Here is a 17,474-nt window from a genome sequence, read left to right as displayed (position 1 = left end):
CCCAAGGGCCAGATGTGAATGGGGCCCCCTCAAGTCCAACAACACAGAGGTCCTGAATACAAAGGAAATGAATGCTGAGCCCTGACATTCTGGCTAGGGAAGGGCAAAGCTCTACCACTCAGGAACAGTCAGAGCAACCAAAGATGGTAAAAAAGGGCTCACTGTTAAGGACCCAAAACCACTGAGGACCACTCTTCCTCTGGCTCTGACAGGTATCAAATTTCTTCTCTTCATTCCTTTAGGAACACCAGAAATTATGAAAGGCCCCTCTACACCTTTCTGCCATTGCAGGTGGAAAACTCCAATATCTAAGGTGCTGTCTGGTGTGAAAAAAATCGGAAAAATGTTTATCCCCACAATGATGAGTTGCCATATCTCACACCCAAGGCTTAACAGCTATTTCCTTTAAGAGCCCAATAATTGGTGGCCCGCTAAACCAGAATATCCTACTAGCAATCGCTGATATGACCTCTTCAACTTTGGCTCCCCTTCTTGCTCTACATTGTTCGAAGCAGATGGCCAATTTTAAAACATTTTCCCAACTATCCTAAACCACCTCAACTGATAACATTATCATCAAGGAAACCATCTGGGTTATCTCTGAAATCCCACCACAAGCTGCTACTAACTTCATGCCTTATAACCATTCCTCACTTCTTGGTGACCTAGTACATTTCAACACCCAATTAAAATGCACTAACTTTTACTGTACACCCACATATAAATATGACCAAGACTTGTGTCTCTGCCCCCAGCATACCCATTACACTTTCTCCTCCCAGACTATTTTTAGTTTGCAGTTTTCGGCAAGGTCTAGACTAAAATTAATTTTTATCATCCATGCCAATATAACTTTTACTATATTTTCTCCAACTTTCCCTACTGTCATGTATCTGTTCCTAAAAATGATATGGTGTGAACTACATTATTTGGGACACACAGTTCCATTAATGCCTTGGAGGAGGTGGCTTACCAACTGGTCCACTAGCGCCCTACAAGAATGCAATTGCATTACATGGATAAATGACTTACTCCTAGGGAATATTTTACCCTTTCTGTTTCCTCACAAGGTCAGTTGTAGCCTCACTTCTGTCCCATTTTTCAATATTAGATTCATTTAACAAATGCATGCTTAATTATCTAAGACTCCAATTCAGCACATATAGTTATATTATCTCTTTCATTTGGAAATGTCTTTGAGTGCAACTTAACTCTCTGGCACAATGCCCTTTTACCTATTAAACACACAATGTCTGTGTCTACACTAATAGATAGTCCCATCAATACACTCACAGTTGGCTAGCAAAAGATAGCTTGTTACGTTTTTTTTTAGCAAGGACTTCTGAAGTTTTGGAGGCACATGCACAGGAAGAAACAGGTACAGATATAGCAAGTCCTATTAGTGACACCCATATACCTACAGATGTCCAACTGCTAGTATCCATGTTCCTGGAGTTTCTTCCAAATTATGGAAGGTTGGAAATACAGAAGAATTAACACCCCCTAGGAACAGACTTCAACCAATTAAGAATGGCAATTGGTGCATAAATATCTCAGCTCCCTCCCCTTTAGACAGTGTAAAATTCATGTGTCAGTATTATTCCATTTCCCATTTTTGCACGTAAATTCCAATTTTGGTGGATTTTCCTTATGTTACTTCCCTCTCTCCTAATGGTGTTCCTTGAACTTTCCAAGTAAACTACTTGCTCTTCAATCTTTACACAAGGTTCTGTTTCTGGGTGGAAACCCAAACTAAAACAGAGGAGGTCAGAGTATAATCTTTAGAACTTGAGGAAATATATTTTATACTTGGGAGTATAATGTTAATCAACTGAGCAAGGCGGGCCAAATCTGTCATTTACTAGTCATAAAATGGGAGTAAGACAACACCTGATTTATAAGCCTATCGGGTTAAATGAGACAGGATACAATGCATATAACATACTATCTGGTAATAATATAGAGGTTCAGAGAATTTTAGTTATTGTTACTATCATTGTTCTAACTGAGGCATATCTTTTCTTATTATAACGAACAAAACAAAACCGACAATTTATTGAGCACCTACTATGTGCCATGGCTTCATCCTGGGGATATTAAATCTCTAGGAGACAGAGTAATGGTTCAAATTCTGTCAACATTACCTGTATGAAAAGCCATTTTCACTGAGAAAAATCCAGAGGAGAATTAGCATGGCTGCTAATTCTGTCCTCAGCAGCACAAGAATGAAGTTGAGGTCTGACCCAACACTAAAATTTTATTTCTGAATGACAAATTTTGAGGTCTTTGCAAAAGGCCAATCATATGCAAATTGGAGTAAACTGTGAAAAAATGAATCCAATCTCCACTTCTCATTGTATTAAGTGCAGTGTGACTTTGCAGCAACTCTTAAGAAGTAGAGTCTACTTCCCCATCCCTTAAATCTGGGCTGGTCCTGAGGCTTGGTTTGTAATGCATCTATAGTGACATGGCACCGGTTCCCAGCCTGGGCTTTAAGGTGCCTGTGTGCCTCCCCTTTCTCTAGGAGCCCTGTTCATACCATGTGAACAAGCCCAGGGTATCCTGCTGAGGACAAGGGATATGTGACCCAGTCAGCTTCATTGCTCCAAAGTACAGCCAGTCAGCCACCACATATGTGACTGGGTTTATCCTGGAACAGCTGGTTCTGCTGATTTGGATCCACCTCTTCTACCAAAACTCTTCATTTGGGAACTGGCCAGGATTCAGTCCTTGGATTCCTTCTATGTTTAAACTCACTTGCTTTTGTGATGTCATCTAGTCTGTTGGCTCTAAATATCTCCCATTATTTGGAAATGCTCAGTCCTACAGTTATACCTCCAGTCCAAACATTTCTTCTGACCTCCACACTCACATGTCCCACAAGTGACTCCTCAACCTCTCCACCAGAAGGAGACATCCACTGGGAAGTCTGATGTCCAAAAGTGAACTCCTGATTTTCCCCCTAGATCACAGTCTCTGCTTTGTTAGGTGAATACAGTCCTATTCTTCTAGCTGCTCAGGTCCAAAACCTTTGAGTCAGACTTGACTCCTCCCTGTCTCTCATAACACATACCCAATCCTGAGGAAGCACTGCCTTCAAAAATATATGAGAATTGGGTCACTATGCACCATTTTCACTGCTGTAAGTCTGGTCAAATCACTATCATCTCTTGCCTGAATTATTGCAATGTCCTCTTAATCAGCCTCCCCTGCCTTCAGGCTTTCCCTGTCTCAACAGAGAGGCCAATGTGACTCCAGTAAAATATGCCAGATCCTGTCCTTTGCTCAAATCTCTCTAATGGCTCCCCATCTTGCCTAGAGAAAAGGCTAGAAGGCCCTACCAGCTCTGAACCCTCACCTCCTTGACCTCATCTCCTGCTCTCCCCCTCATTCACTTCATTCCAGCCACACTGGCCTCAGACAAGCCAGGTATTCTACCTTGGAGCCTTTGCACTGCCTCCTCCTGGTATGCTTTCCCATAGGGACCACAGAGTAGTTCTACATGAGCAGTTCCCTCCTCTCCTTCAAGGCCACCTTCTCAGTAAGGTCTACACCCACCCGCTATTTAAAGCTGCACCCTTTCCTGCCACCATCCCACCATTTGGACCCCACTCTTTTAAGGCAGAGATTCCCCTTCTGACATTCTATGCCTTTATTATGTTTTTTGTTTACTGTCTCTCCTGCATAGGAGGGATTTTTATCGATGTTCATTGGTGTGCCCCCACATGCTTAAGTGCTGCTCCAAATAAACATTGTAGTGCTCAATAAAGATTGGTTGGATGAATGACTGGTTGGGAACCTAGCCTGTCAAAGGGCAAAAGCAGAAGCAAGCAGACACCACCCTAACAGATCCAGTTATCTTTGTTTATTTTAATCCTACCAGTTAACTGATTAACTTAGAACTAAAGGTTTTTCTTTTTTATAGTGAAATCTACAGGCATTGGCCGCCCTGGTTGATACAGGAAAGAAAACCCCCTTCAATGGGCAGGCTGTGCTCTGTGTTTCCCACTCTCTAAAGTATTCCCTCACTCTCCCATCTCAAGCAAATAAAAACTCCAGAACAACTCCAGAATTTTCTCACTTGTTTTTAATTACTTTTTCGGTAAGGTACAGTGATATTGCTATTCTCAGTTCGCCCTAAGGGGATTCCAATATTGACTTTGAGATTTTTCCAGCTATTCTATAGAATTTATAAGGTTCTACTTCACCTCAGTGGGCATATTTGCATTCTGTATGGTTTGTATTTTCCAGATAGTATCATATGAAATAGGATAGCATACGTCTGAGTTGTAAGAATCCCTACCTCCAGCAAGCTAAAGATAACATGATTTTTTTTTCTATTTTGGTTTGATTAAAATGAAACTGAAGAGGAAAATTTTAATAATCATCCAATGTTGAAAAATATTGAAAAAGTTAGTTGCCGATGACTATGCAAATATTCCTACCAAATATCCCAGAGTTCTATCCCTTTAAGTAAACTTCATAACAGCACAGGCTTATTAACTCTAGATTTTCTTTTTCTAGGATGGAATTTTTAAAATGCTTCTTTCTAAAATGTCATTTGCCTTATAAATTGTTAAATAAATTTGGTCATATTTTCAGGAAATGAGATAAGAAGGAACAATATATAAGGATAAAATGATCAAACACAGAACAATCCTCTCTTATAATCCAAAGATGATGAATTGAAAACTCTTCAAGGTCCAAGAGGGTAATATAAACAAGTAAAATGACCTGATGGAACATGGTAGGGAGTGATGGGGATTGTGGCAAAGTGAAGACTCCATTATCTGTCTATTGTGGAGGCAGCTATTCTTCAGCTAATTAACCACAGGGGATGGTTGCCAAATTTTGTATTTGTATATACATGCTTTTTTAAGAATAGGAAGTGAGAAGTGTGGATTGGGGGGGGGGGGAATTTCACACTATGTGTGCCAAAAAGAACACATCTAAACCACAAGTCTCTGCTCTAAATCAGCATTGTCAAATATTTAGTACCTCATAGAATTCATAGTATTCTCCTACAGCTTCTAGCTTTAGAAGGATGGCTCAACTCTATTTCATAAATAGTAAAAGTGTCCAGATGTAGTTCCCTGATTCCTAGTTATCAGTGGACATTAGGTGGTTCAGTGTTTCTTTGAATCAGTGAGACTGTTAATATAGCAATCCAGTTACCCTCCACAAGATTCCAAGCTGACATAAATATAGTAAATGCTATCAGAGAGTGTCTATATACTGCCTTTAAAAATCCTTCCAGGTATCTCTCTTGAATGTTCTATCTCTGGAAATTCTGCCACAAACATATGTGGCCAGAGCCTGAAGAGACTCCAGGTCTCACACTGGGAACCCTTACTTGGACCACTTACTTTGATTCATTTCTCTCCCAAGCTTTCCCCATTTTTCTCATTTTATAGTGCATCCATTACTATGGAAACAAGTGGTGCCAAAGACTGGGCCTAACTGAATAAAACCCCAGCTTTCAATATAAAAAACATCAACTGATGTTCAGGCAGGGGTCACATCACCAACCAACCATATTCCTATCAGGTTAGGGATGACAGAGCAGTGGGTATAAGTTGCATCTGGTAATCAAATAATTATTAGTAATGTTTTTCAAGAAGCCCGGTTTATTTGACTATTGCTAGAAAGCTGGCTCCTGGCTTATGGTTTGCTCCATTATTTCCTCTCTTCAGTGCATTTGTATTGTCTAATTTATACTCACATCCAATATTAGAATTTTAGTCTCTAACCAGAAAGAGTATGAATCTTTCCTTCCATGTGTCATTTATAGAAAGCAGAACATTAATGTTAGTGTGGAACTTTTTTTCAAGGAAATGGATTAGATCATTGGTAGTTTCATTCCAGAATTTTAAACCATGGCATTGCCCTTTTGCATTTGGACTTATTTTTTAGCCTAGGTTACAATCATTCATCCACAAACATTTATTAAACACCTGACATATATATATGCATAAAGGTAGGTGCTGGGGATACAAAGATAAAGAGACAAGATACCTGCTTTATAAGAGTTCTCAGTCTAGTACAAAAGGGAGTCAAGTAAAACTCTACAAAACATTGTGATGAATATTTTGAGAGGGATAACCCAGTACTCTGTGGAAGAATTTAGGGAAAAGGGTAACTGAGTAGGGAGAATATTTCAATGAGAAGGTCATAAACAGAAGATCAGATGTTCATTCTGGGGTAGGAATGAAGACAAAAAGAAAAGTCAGGAGGCTGACACAATGTCTAGTTGGCAGTGGGGACAGGGAAGGACATATGCATGAAACTGTTAAGTTGATGAGACTTAGGGGCTCCTTGACTGTGAGAAGGAAGGAGAGTGGATGCTAATTGTGGTAAGACTGAACCAACTTGGAGGTAGCAGTTACCTTAAATACCTCTCATAAAAGGTAAAATATTTACCTCAAGTCATGAATAGCTGTCCAAGTACTAATTGGAAAATTCCTTTTATTACTTTGTTTCCACGTCTCTAAAGCCTAGAGAGGGACATGGTCCTAAAAACCACAAAGATGGGGAAAACTCTACATTCAGTGTCTTTGAGATTTGTCTCCTTTAACCCCACTGACCCCCATCACTGTTTACATTTTTAAAGGTTAAATCATACCCATGTAGCAACTGTTCCTGCTTTAGAGAAATAACCTTTCCTTTAACCCAACAAAGTTTTCTAATTTTCTTTTCCAGGCAGTTCTCTTCCTGAGTCAATAAATTGCAGAGGAGATAAATTAGTCAAGGGCACCACTCAGTTGACAGTTAAGAACAATTCGATAGAAAATCAGAGTTTCATACCAACATTTGCATGACTCAAATGACCATCCTTAGAAGCAAAGGGATCAAGTTCCACCTGGAATACAGCTAGAGTTTCTTAATTAGTATGTCAACCTTGAATTTGAGTTTGAATTGAAAAGTGAACCTAGCAACTGTTGACTCTCTCGTAGATCTTACATTTGGGACTGAAGGTGTGAGTGAGTGAGCTCATGTCCACCCTCTCATCCTCCATCAGTAATCTGTTATTAAAAGAGTGATGAAACCAATACTGTTTGTATAAAGTCATCTTGATTTAGTTGGACAGTGAGGTAACAGAGGCCTCGGGATATGAACCAGTGCTTTATGGGAAAAGAGAGGTACTCTTCATTGCCAATTCACCTCCATCACCAAGAACCAAAAGGTTCCCAGTTTTCCCTTGAAAACTGGGAAAGGGAATGCTGTAACTGATATCTGTTTTCACATGTTATGTTGAATTTGTTTCTTATACAAGCAACCAAATATTGATTTTGGTTTTGATCATTCAGTTAATCGAAAGACTGAACACAGTAAGGCAGTCAATTGCTTTTACTTTCCCTTTTCATGAAGAAATTTGCATGAACAGAAAGGCCACATCAGAGGGTTTGAGAGTCCAAGGGGGTTGATTAATCCAGGGATTTTTTAATTATTGATGGTTCAAGGACTCCAAAAAACTTCACTGTCTATCTACTGAGTTGCCATATACCAGAGTGTTTATGGGCACTGGATTCGGATGAGCCAGGACTTGACACCTCCTTGCCTCCCTACCTAACTGCGTGCTATTTTGCCTGGGATGACCTATCTTAGCCCTTATGAATGTTACAATACAAAGGTGAAATACTTGGTGGAAGACTTAACACATCTTGTTCAACATATTAGCTATAAACCCAGTGCTACCTACTTTTCTTATACTCTATACTGCTGTTGCGCAAACAGCTAATCATGTGTGTGTGTGAGAGACAGAGAGACAGATAGTCAGAGACAGAGAAAAACTGTTACATTACTAAAACAGTTACTGAGCAGCCCAGATCCTAACACTTGGGTGGGGAAAGAGCACAGAGTCCCAGTTATTATACAATGCTGAATATGTTCTATCCACCTAGCTTGACAAATACACCTTCATTTACAACCTGGAGGCCAGGTTTCAACTTAGAATACTTGAACTCCAGAAAATGGCAAATAAGAAGAAGCAATTCCCACTCTGCCCCGTTGTTCTTTCCAACCTGGCCTCCAGCCCCTGCGTGTAGAGTACAGTGTCCACGTGTCCAAGCTCCTCCCACTAACAGTCTTTGTTCAGCCCACATGGGACCCAGAAGCTTTATGAGCTGGGAAATCTAAATGCCCAGAGAGTGCACAGGTGGCACATGGGCTTTCTGATTGGTAAGAAAGCCACAGCTGTACAGATGCAGAGGCTGGAGGATGGGGCAGCCGAGCCCTTTATAATGTAGTATCCAGGACAGGGGCTTCTCCCAGTAATTCAAGATTTTCTCTGTCTTGTTTTTAATGCAACTGAAGAATTACTTTTCTCTCCATTTGCAAGTCTTCATTCCTCGGTGAAAAGTTTGTAAACAGTTATAAGAGCAATGTGAACCTGAACATTACACTACCTGGATAGCCACAGACATTTCTGTTTCTAATGAGAACCACAGGAAGAATGCACACTGACCTATGGATGCTTTTTTACTATTATATACTAAAAGTTATTTGAACCAAGAGCTCAGTATTCACAGTGCCCTAAACTCAAACATTACTAAAGGACTTGCTAAATGTAAGATAATTCAGAATAAAAAGAAGCCAACACTTGTGATGGTGCCCCATCTATTTCCAAACCAGACCTCTTGCTTCTGATGAATCATCTAATTAATCCTTTTAACCAGTCTCACTTGAGAATGGATCTGCCCTTCAAAAATCCTGCCTATACATGAAGATCAAGTCTGAAAAGCCACATCGTTTAGGACATGTCCCTGCTGACTCCAGGAAAAAACACCTCCTGTGCAGGGCACCCCTGTGCACACTGTACTGCAAACCTTGTGTTAGCTGTGGTTCTACACCTCAGCAGATATTCCCTCTGAAGGGGAGGGATGGCTGGCTGCCATTCACCCCTGTTGGCCTCTAAGTCCTGGGGTAACAGGCACTGTGGATGAAATGAAGGTTCCTGTGGCCAGGTGATTGACCTGCCACTGTGGAAATAAAGTTAGGTGTAACCATTTCACCCCAAGAACGTACTACAGTCATTTCTTTGGTCACATTGAATCCATAGTGAACTTGCCCGGGGCTGAAACCCATTGGCAAGACAGGCACTTTTATCCTTTTTCTTTTGTTTTGACTAGCACCCATTCCATCTTTTTGGTTTCTTTCATTGGAAAAGGGACAGTGGGCCTGCCAATCAAGGTGACCTCCCCTCCCTGAGACCAAGTAAGCTTGGGGGTGGGGAGCGAGCCCCAAGTACACCAACCAGGGGAATATGACCCAGACCGAACAGGCTATTCTTGGCTGTAGCCTGTTTCTCGAGCACCTAATATCTAGACCTGGAGCTAGCTAGGTTTCAGTTTATTTCCAAACCTGTTTTTGACGGTTGTTTTTTAGGTCACCCCCCACTCCCACCGCCCCACATTCCTGGCAATTCTTTTAGTTACCTGATAACCTTCTAGCAAATTATTTTTGCTCCAGTTAGCTTCTTTCAATGGCATATAAACTAAGAGTTGTTACTGATACACTTGGCGGAGCCCCTGACACAGAGATAATCAATGAATGTTTATTACATAAATGAATAATTATGACCAGAATGTGTTTTTCACAACCATTTTGTAAAATTGAGGGGTTTTTCCTGATTCATACATAAGGCAATATAGTATCATTGACTAAATTTTGAAACAATTGGGAAGGTATTAAAAAAAAAGGAAAATTGTCCATATTTGAACTACCCAGACACTGCCCAACTTTCTCATTCCAGTTTTTATATGCCTGTATGATATTTCCATTGCACAAAATACCTATCATTATAATGCAATAGTGCTTTTGGTTATTTCCACTTAAAATTGTGAAGGTTGTTCCACGTCAGTACATAATCTTCAAAATGATAAATTTTAATATCTATTTTAATAGTCTATGGTTTGGGGACTTTAAAATACCTTTAGCCAGTCCCCAGTTTTTAGTTATGTAGGTTTTCTGCTTTTTATTATTGTATAATATAATAAATGATTCTCTATATAAATTTTTGCCTGCATCTACTTCCTAAGCAGAGGCTAAAATAAAAATAAAATGAAAAGCCAGAGAAATACTTGTGCCAAATGAACTTTCAAAAGCTTTGACAAATATTTTCAAACTGTTCTCCAAGGAGATGGTACCATGTAATTTTCTCACCAGTAGTAATGAGAATGTCCCTCTCATTGCATCCTTGCCAGCACTGAGTATTTTAGATATACATAGATTGGGTTTTTTGCTTGTGTAATACATGGAACATGGCATGTCATTTTTGTTTTAAATATTCTTACTTTTAATCAAAGAAATGTAAATATTAAATATGGGTATTAGTCTTTTTATTCCTTCCTTTTGAATTACTTATCAGCTATCTGAACAATTCTATTGGAATGTTATTTTCTACTTACTGATATGCAAGAATTCCTCAGGTACAACTATTATATTAGTTGTTCTGTCATGCTTGGTGTCAATATTTTTCTCCATAATTATTTTCTGCCTTAAACTTTATTTTTTGCATAAAAGTTTAAAATACATTAAAATCTATCTTTTGTTTTGTGACCATTTCCATTAATTTTATATTAAAAAGTCTTTCCCCTAAAATTGTGAAATATTTTCTTCTAGCTTTATTTCTCACCTGGAAGATAACTTTCCAATTTACTTAGAATTTTGTCTAGTGAGTCACATAAACAGAGGTTCTTAGTTGAATGTCTCCTATGTAGTTAGACATTTTCCATGAATATTTTGTCAAGTATTCCTTACTGTTTCAGAATGATTTCTCCACCACAGTTCTGGTTCCAAAAACGACCTGAATCTGTTTTCAGGCTACCCTATTCCATTGAGCTATCTATTGATTCCTACATCAGTACTACACTGCCATAATGTGGTGCAATGATCAGATTTATTTTTATTTCTGGTAGGGCAACTCACCCCTACCCCCATATATATTCTTTTGCAAAATGTTCTTGACTGTTGTCATATAGTTACCCTTCCAGATGGATGCTAGAATCACTTTGTCAAGTTTTCCCAAATCCCAATGCAATAAAACTAAATAATTGATTGTGGAAAAACAATCATTTTATAACATCCATCTTTCTGCCCAGGAATAAAGTATGTTTTCATTTGTTCATTTTGTATTTTATGTGTCTGAATAAAATTTTACAGCTTTTTATGTAAGTCCTTAGATATTTCTTATTATTCCCAAGTATTTTGTGCACATTCCCTATTATAAGTAATTTATATTTTCATGGATTCATGAACAAAATCATTTTCTATCGCATTTTTTAGCTGGTATAAATTCTGACATTTTGGGTAGCCACTGCTTTTTTATTACGTATTTTTTAACCAAGCACCTTACTGAAATCTCTTCTTAGTTCCTTTAGATTTTAGCTGACTCAATTGTGTATCCATCACTTTTAAACAAAATCAAGATGACCTGATTTTTCATTACTTAGGTGAAAAGTAAACAGGAATATGCATAAAATCATGTTTTTATTTTTAAAAATCACCTTGCATGCAAATAAAATGACAGGTAATTGAGGCCACCCTAGAAATCCAAAATGTAAACTCTGTTCTACCCCATTTGTTTCCCTTGAGTACTCAGTCTTACTTTTCAAAACTTAATCCAAAAGTGTTTTGAATAAGAGAGACATTAGTCATTTCTCACTTGGATTAAACAGAATAAAACAATTCAGCTGGTAATTAAAAATTTTGTCAACTGCGGAAAACAAAGAAACACACCAGGAACTTGTTCTTACATAAAGAGAAGTTGTCTCTTATTTTAACTCCAGAGATAATAAGCAGAATTTTTAAAGTAGAACAGGACCCACCTAGATATATTGAGAAAGCAACTGCGTGTTCTTTTATATGTGAGCAGATTCCTTTTTCCCCAGATTAGCATAAATTTCCTATTTAGAAAGATCAGGATAATAGTACCTATTAATTATTAAGTCATCAAATATTTGTTGTGCCTCTGGTTTGTGTTCTGTGTTATGGGAAAGACTGGAGAGCTATTTATAGTAATGAGTAGAGATAGAGCCTGAAGAGAAGCTGGCATATAACATAAGTTCAATAAATAATATTATTTATTATTACACCTGATTATTTATTGCTTATTATTATTAATCTCTAGAACACTGAAAGTTTAGTTGTCCACTGTCTTCTAGGATCTAGCAGAGCAAATATAAATGTGCAATAGATATTTGTGAAAGATTTGTTCACTGACTGATGGAGCGTTACAAAAACTTCAGTTCCCAAAAAATATTTTGACTCAATTCTTAACTGCTCATTTAAAACCATTCTTTGAAGACGTATTTGTTAAAGCCAAAAATACTCCTCTTTTGAAGTCAGAATGAGGTTCTAAATTGCTCTTTTTATACTAGTAAAATGTTCTAAAAACATGTCTTTAAACAGAAAAATGCTATGAGGAAGAGTATTCATTCCTTTACCCGTTCTTTAAACACTCAGTATATGCAAGACAAAATATATGACCATTTGGAGCTTACAGACATTAAATAAATAGCCAAGCAGATAAACAGGAAATTGAACACTGAGGTAAATGCTGTGGAAGAAAGATGAAGATAGATGTAGGTGGGTGGGGACAGGAGATCAAGGAGGCCCGAAGGATGAGTACAGCTGGGACTGGCCACATATAAGGGAAGTGCTTGCATATTCCAGAAACAGACAAGAGGCTAGCGTGACAGCAGCAAGAAGAGGAGCTGCCTAAGATGAGGTGGCCAAGAATCCAAGGTTCCGGGAGTCTGTGGAATCTGTCCCAGGTAAGTGATGCACTTTAAGCAGGGAACTGACATGATCCTACCTGCTCTGTAAGAAAGATTGGAGGGGACATGCAAGGAACCCAGAGTCTTGTTAGAAAATGTATCTAGTGATCCTAGAGAGAGAGATGACAACTTGAAGTTTGATGGTGGCGGTGGTGATGAGGATGGAAAGAAGAATCTATCACTATATATTTAGAGATAGGCAGACGAATATATAAGACTTTGTGAACTTTGGCCATGGGCAAAGGGAATGCAGGTATCAAAGATGATTATTGACTTTTGACTAACACAACTCCATGGACAGTCATTTTCTAAGCCATTTACCAGGCTAAGAAAGCTTACAGAGGTAGTAAAATTGGGGTATTTTTGTTGCAGTTACCATTTTGGTTGTTTAATTTGGTTTTCTGTTGTTTGTTTGCATTGTGTTGGTGAGGTGGCAGAAAGAGAGAAAGGCAATATTAACAAATCCACTGGGACAGGGTATGTCAGGTAAGGGACCTGTGCCAGACTCAGACCCTGGACTGTCTGTGTTTCCAGATAAATACATTTGTGTGACTGAGGTATCTTTGAATGCTGCTCTTCACCATGAGTTGGCATATAAAACCTCAAATAGATTAGCTGCATTAAATAACCCTTGAAGTCTTATTTGAACCCATAGGACAATCTTTACCTTCTTTCATATGTTGAAATAATATTGTCATTAAATGCTGGCATACTGAGTTGAACAGTGTCTTCCCCAACCCCTGACCCAAATTCACTCCCAACCAGAACCTGCAAATGTGACTTTATTTGATAATAGGGTCTTTGTACATGTAATCAATATGAAGTTATACTGAGTCGGTGTGGGCCCTAAATCCAATATGAATGATGTCTTTATAAGCAGAGGGAACTTTGCCTCCAAAGTGGAGGCGGAGATTGGAGTTATGCTATCACAAATCAAGGAAAACGTGGGGCTATTAGAAGCCAGAGGAGGAAAGAAAGGATCCTCCTCTAGAGGCTTTGGAGGGAGCATGGCCTTGTTTACACCTTGATTATGGACTTGTAGCCTCCAAAACTGTGAGAGAACACATTTCTGTTGTTTTAAGCCACCTAGTTTTTATTAATTTATTGTAGCAGCCCTAGAAAACTAATACAGTTTAGAAGATTAAGTGAGCTATGTTTGAATTTGCATAACACACAGCACATAGTACAAGTTAAATAAACATTCATTTCCCTTCCTCTTACACAAATTTTTTTGGTGGTTTATGAGTAATCCACATACCTACCCATTAGGTAAATCTCACTATTCCTAGTCTTGTTTTACAGATGAGGAAACTGAGGCTTGGGAAAGTTGGGCTCCTTGCCCAAGATTACAATGCCAAAAATGGAAGTTAGAGCTGCAGTTCAGCTCTGTCTTATCACCAAGACAATGCCACACCCTAGAACACCTGCCTCTTGCACCTGCCTGCAGCATTTTAGCAAACTGACAAAGTAAAGGTGAGGCACTTTCAAACTGTTTTCAATGCCTGCAATTAAAACTCACATTTATTAACAAAACAACAAGTTGTAGGGTCCTAGTACAATCAGTCACTCCCATTCACAGAGGAACACAAAAATTTTATTCTGAGACCAACGCTATCAGTGAACTCGTCATCAACTTCTTTGCTTCCATTAACAATGCATCTGCTCTTCCCAAGCTAAGGTATCATCATCAGAGTGGTCAATTATGGCTTTAATTTACTTAAATGCATTTTCCTCAAGCATTCACCATTTCATTTTGGTGATAGTGACTCATTCTTGCCACCTAAGGAGACCATAAAAATAAATACTGTAAGCACAGAGGGAAGTATCTCTAAACTTCATAGTCACAGATGCCCATCCTTCAAATTATAAAACAAAAAATAAAAGCATATTCTAAATGTACCTTCTCTCCTTAATTCATTCTGTTATGCTACTGAATATAATAGATATACAAATACAAGGTAGCAGAGCTATTCTTATGGGGTGTCAATTTCATAGAATTTCCAGGGTAGGAAGGACTTCTAAAGAGCACTCCCTCCTTTAGGGACTCAAGAAAGAGAGTGTACATGCCACCAAAACCCCAGGAGAAAACAGGAGGTAGCTAAGAGATTTTGTGGGTTATCTAAAACCCTGTGGCCATTTCTTAGTAGAACCCAGATTCTACCAAGGGCCAGGTTTCCTGATTTCCCCAAATGTGTATTCAGCCTTCGAAGCTGTCATCAGCTATTAAGTATGACACTTTCCTCTGGGTTTATGCCAAATTCTCTCTCTCTTTTTTTTTTTTTTTAATCAATTTGGCTTTTAAAAGATCTCCATAAATGGCCTTAATGCTTCACATTTCGTTGATTGATATCTAATGCTGAATTCAAACTAGTCCTATGTTTAAAGCACCAAATACACACACACACACACAGGTTCAAGAACGGCGAACATGCTTCTCCTCCAAACTGGGCACTATGATCTCTGGACTTTTCAAGTTTACCCTCCAGGAGGCCGACGTCGCACGGAATTTTGACCAGAGTTTGGAACCAAGATCCTTTTCCATGCTCTGCCCACACCCGTGCCCACGAGAAGTTCTCTCTCCCCAGTATAACCCACCACACGCACACACACACACACACCAAGCAAGTAACAAAGGAAAACACAGCCCCATAAAGACTCAGCTTATTGCACCTTCCAGTCCACCACACCTGCCAAGAGGCAAAAATCCATACGGGAATCCTGCGCTGGCAATATGTCCAACACTCCTCGGGAGAAGCAGGCACCGTGGCATCCCCGGGCGTGCGCGGCTGTACACACAAAGAACCGGCGCTGGGCTTGCTAGCGGTCCGGGCGACCAGGGCACTCTCACAACTGGTCTCGGGGTTCTCTCCCACGCCCTCCTGCCCAGTGGAAAGGAACGATCCTTTATTTGACCCGTAGAGAACCCAGGCTGGATGGTAGCGCATGGGTGTGGGGGGCGGGGGGTGCCGATCCCTTCCTTTCAGCCAGCCGGTCCCCAGCCTTTGGCATCTCCTAGGAGATGCACAATTGCGCGCTGTCACAGATGTCCGCTTCGCATCCTCTCCCGGCAAAGCAAGATGCCCCGGGTCCTAGCCGTGCGCATCCCCGAAGCGCCCCTCCCAGCGCCGAAATCCGCCCAGGCAGCCCCGCTAGGCGCGCTTGCCTACCTGGAGGCTGGCTGTCAGTGAAGCGGCGGTGCTTTATCCCCTTCTCTTGCACGGCTGCTACATCGCTCGGAGCGCCATGTTCCCGGTCTCCCCGGGCGCACGCCGGGCAACTACTACGGGCTGGGTAGGGACAAGGGGGGCGGGGACCAGAGGGAGGAGGTGGGAGGCAGAGCCACAGCTTTCTACTCTCCACCCTAGCCTCCCCCAGCTACTGAGCATGCCCAGCTGCCCGGCTTCGCCCCTAGGAGGACTTTTCAGAAGCGCACGCAGCTGTTCCGGGTTTTCGTAGCAGCCGGCTGGAGGCAGACAGTAACAGCTGCGGGGGGTGGGGGTGGAGAGGTGTAGGGGGAGGGTCGGGGGGAGTGTCTACACTCGCACAGTCGCGAGCTGGAGAAGGCAATCTTTTCGCCAATCCAATCACACTTTCCCTCTGCCCTCCCCGGCGGGGGCAGCTCCTGCACGCCCGCTCTGCACACACCCGGGGTTTGCAGAGATTTTGTGCAGGACCAATGCAGGGCTGAGCTTTGCTTTAGAGGAGGGCAAAGAGGGGGAGGGGGCGCAGCTGAGAGCCAGATCCTTCCGGTAACCTCATTGCTGCCCCTTGGACCTGCGCTCCCCAAACTTGCACGTGCCTATAATCAAAATGCAGATTCAAGTTCCCAGAAGATGTTGTCGCTGGTCCTCCCACCACTGTGAGTAGAGAGGATCTAGAGAACCCCGCTCTGTGAACTCTGTGTGGCCATCCTTCAATCAGCAAACCCAGAAATGGTCTCTGGCGTCCTCAAGAGTCAGATGGTATGGCAGCTAACGAGTGAAGATGCCGCCAGGTTTGCTGTGCCTGCCCTGGAATGAATCTCAGTAGGACTGGGCTCTGAGCACCCAGCGCTAACTGGCTACTTTCTTAGCATTTGAAGCTTGGGGAAGATGTGTTCTAGGCCTTTCCATGCTCACTCACTTTGCTAGTTGGCTAGCTAACTAGTTGCTACTTCAGCTGCTCTACTCAAGTCTGAAGTCCCCTGCCGTTCCTGAACTGAGATTAAAAACTCAGCCTGGGCATCAAGGCTGGGCTTGCCCAATTAAGAAGACTGGCAGATTATTTTAAGAGTAGGGTGTTTATGCACCAAGAGATGACAGGGCTTTTGGATGAGTGATGTTCGAACTGAAGCCTGCAGTGCTATCTTCTACTTCACCTTAAATCCCGGAGTTTTTCACTCCCTTTTCAACCCCTTAAGTCTCTGGTATTGCCAATAATATTCACTGACCACACCACACAGAGAGACATTGACAAGACCAATCATGATTTTCAACCTTGGAAACGAAGAAATCCCATCCTAACCTGTCTTTAGTTGCACCAATACCTTCATGAGTTAGTGATATGGTATCGGATCCCCATAACAGGAGAGCAGATTAAAAATAAGGATTTTTAACTATTATACTCAAATATTATAAACAGTTTTTCAGTTAATGATACAAAGGTTATCATTTCCCTCTTGCTTGTTTTCCTTCATTCAGTACCCTTACAGTTCAGTAG

The 17,474-nt window shown here is 40.7% G+C and overlaps 1 protein-coding gene across 2 annotated transcripts in view; it reads right to left on the bottom strand.

Annotated features, from left to right (window-relative positions):
• PAK5 (p21 (RAC1) activated kinase 5) overlaps positions 1–16,264 on the bottom strand; it is a 264,540-nt gene extending 248,276 nt beyond the window's left edge. Inside the window, exon 1 of one of the 2 annotated variants that reach the window (XM_036880104.2) lies at positions 15,944–16,264. The gene's annotated coding sequence lies outside the window, so the exon portion shown is untranslated. Of the gene's footprint in view, positions 1–15,446; positions 15,914–15,943 lie in introns of those variants that run through there. The other variant, XM_036880105.2, reaches the window with a different exon arrangement.
• Between the last annotated feature and the right edge of the window lie 1,210 nt (positions 16,265–17,474).

The sequence above is a fragment of the Manis pentadactyla genome, chromosome 5, assembly GCF_030020395.1.
Source record: "Manis pentadactyla isolate mManPen7 chromosome 5, mManPen7.hap1, whole genome shotgun sequence".
Taxonomy (NCBI): Eukaryota; Metazoa; Chordata; class Mammalia; order Pholidota; family Manidae; genus Manis; species Manis pentadactyla.
Note: the sequence above shows the minus strand (reverse complement) of the source record. Positions and strands in the feature narration are given on the sequence as shown.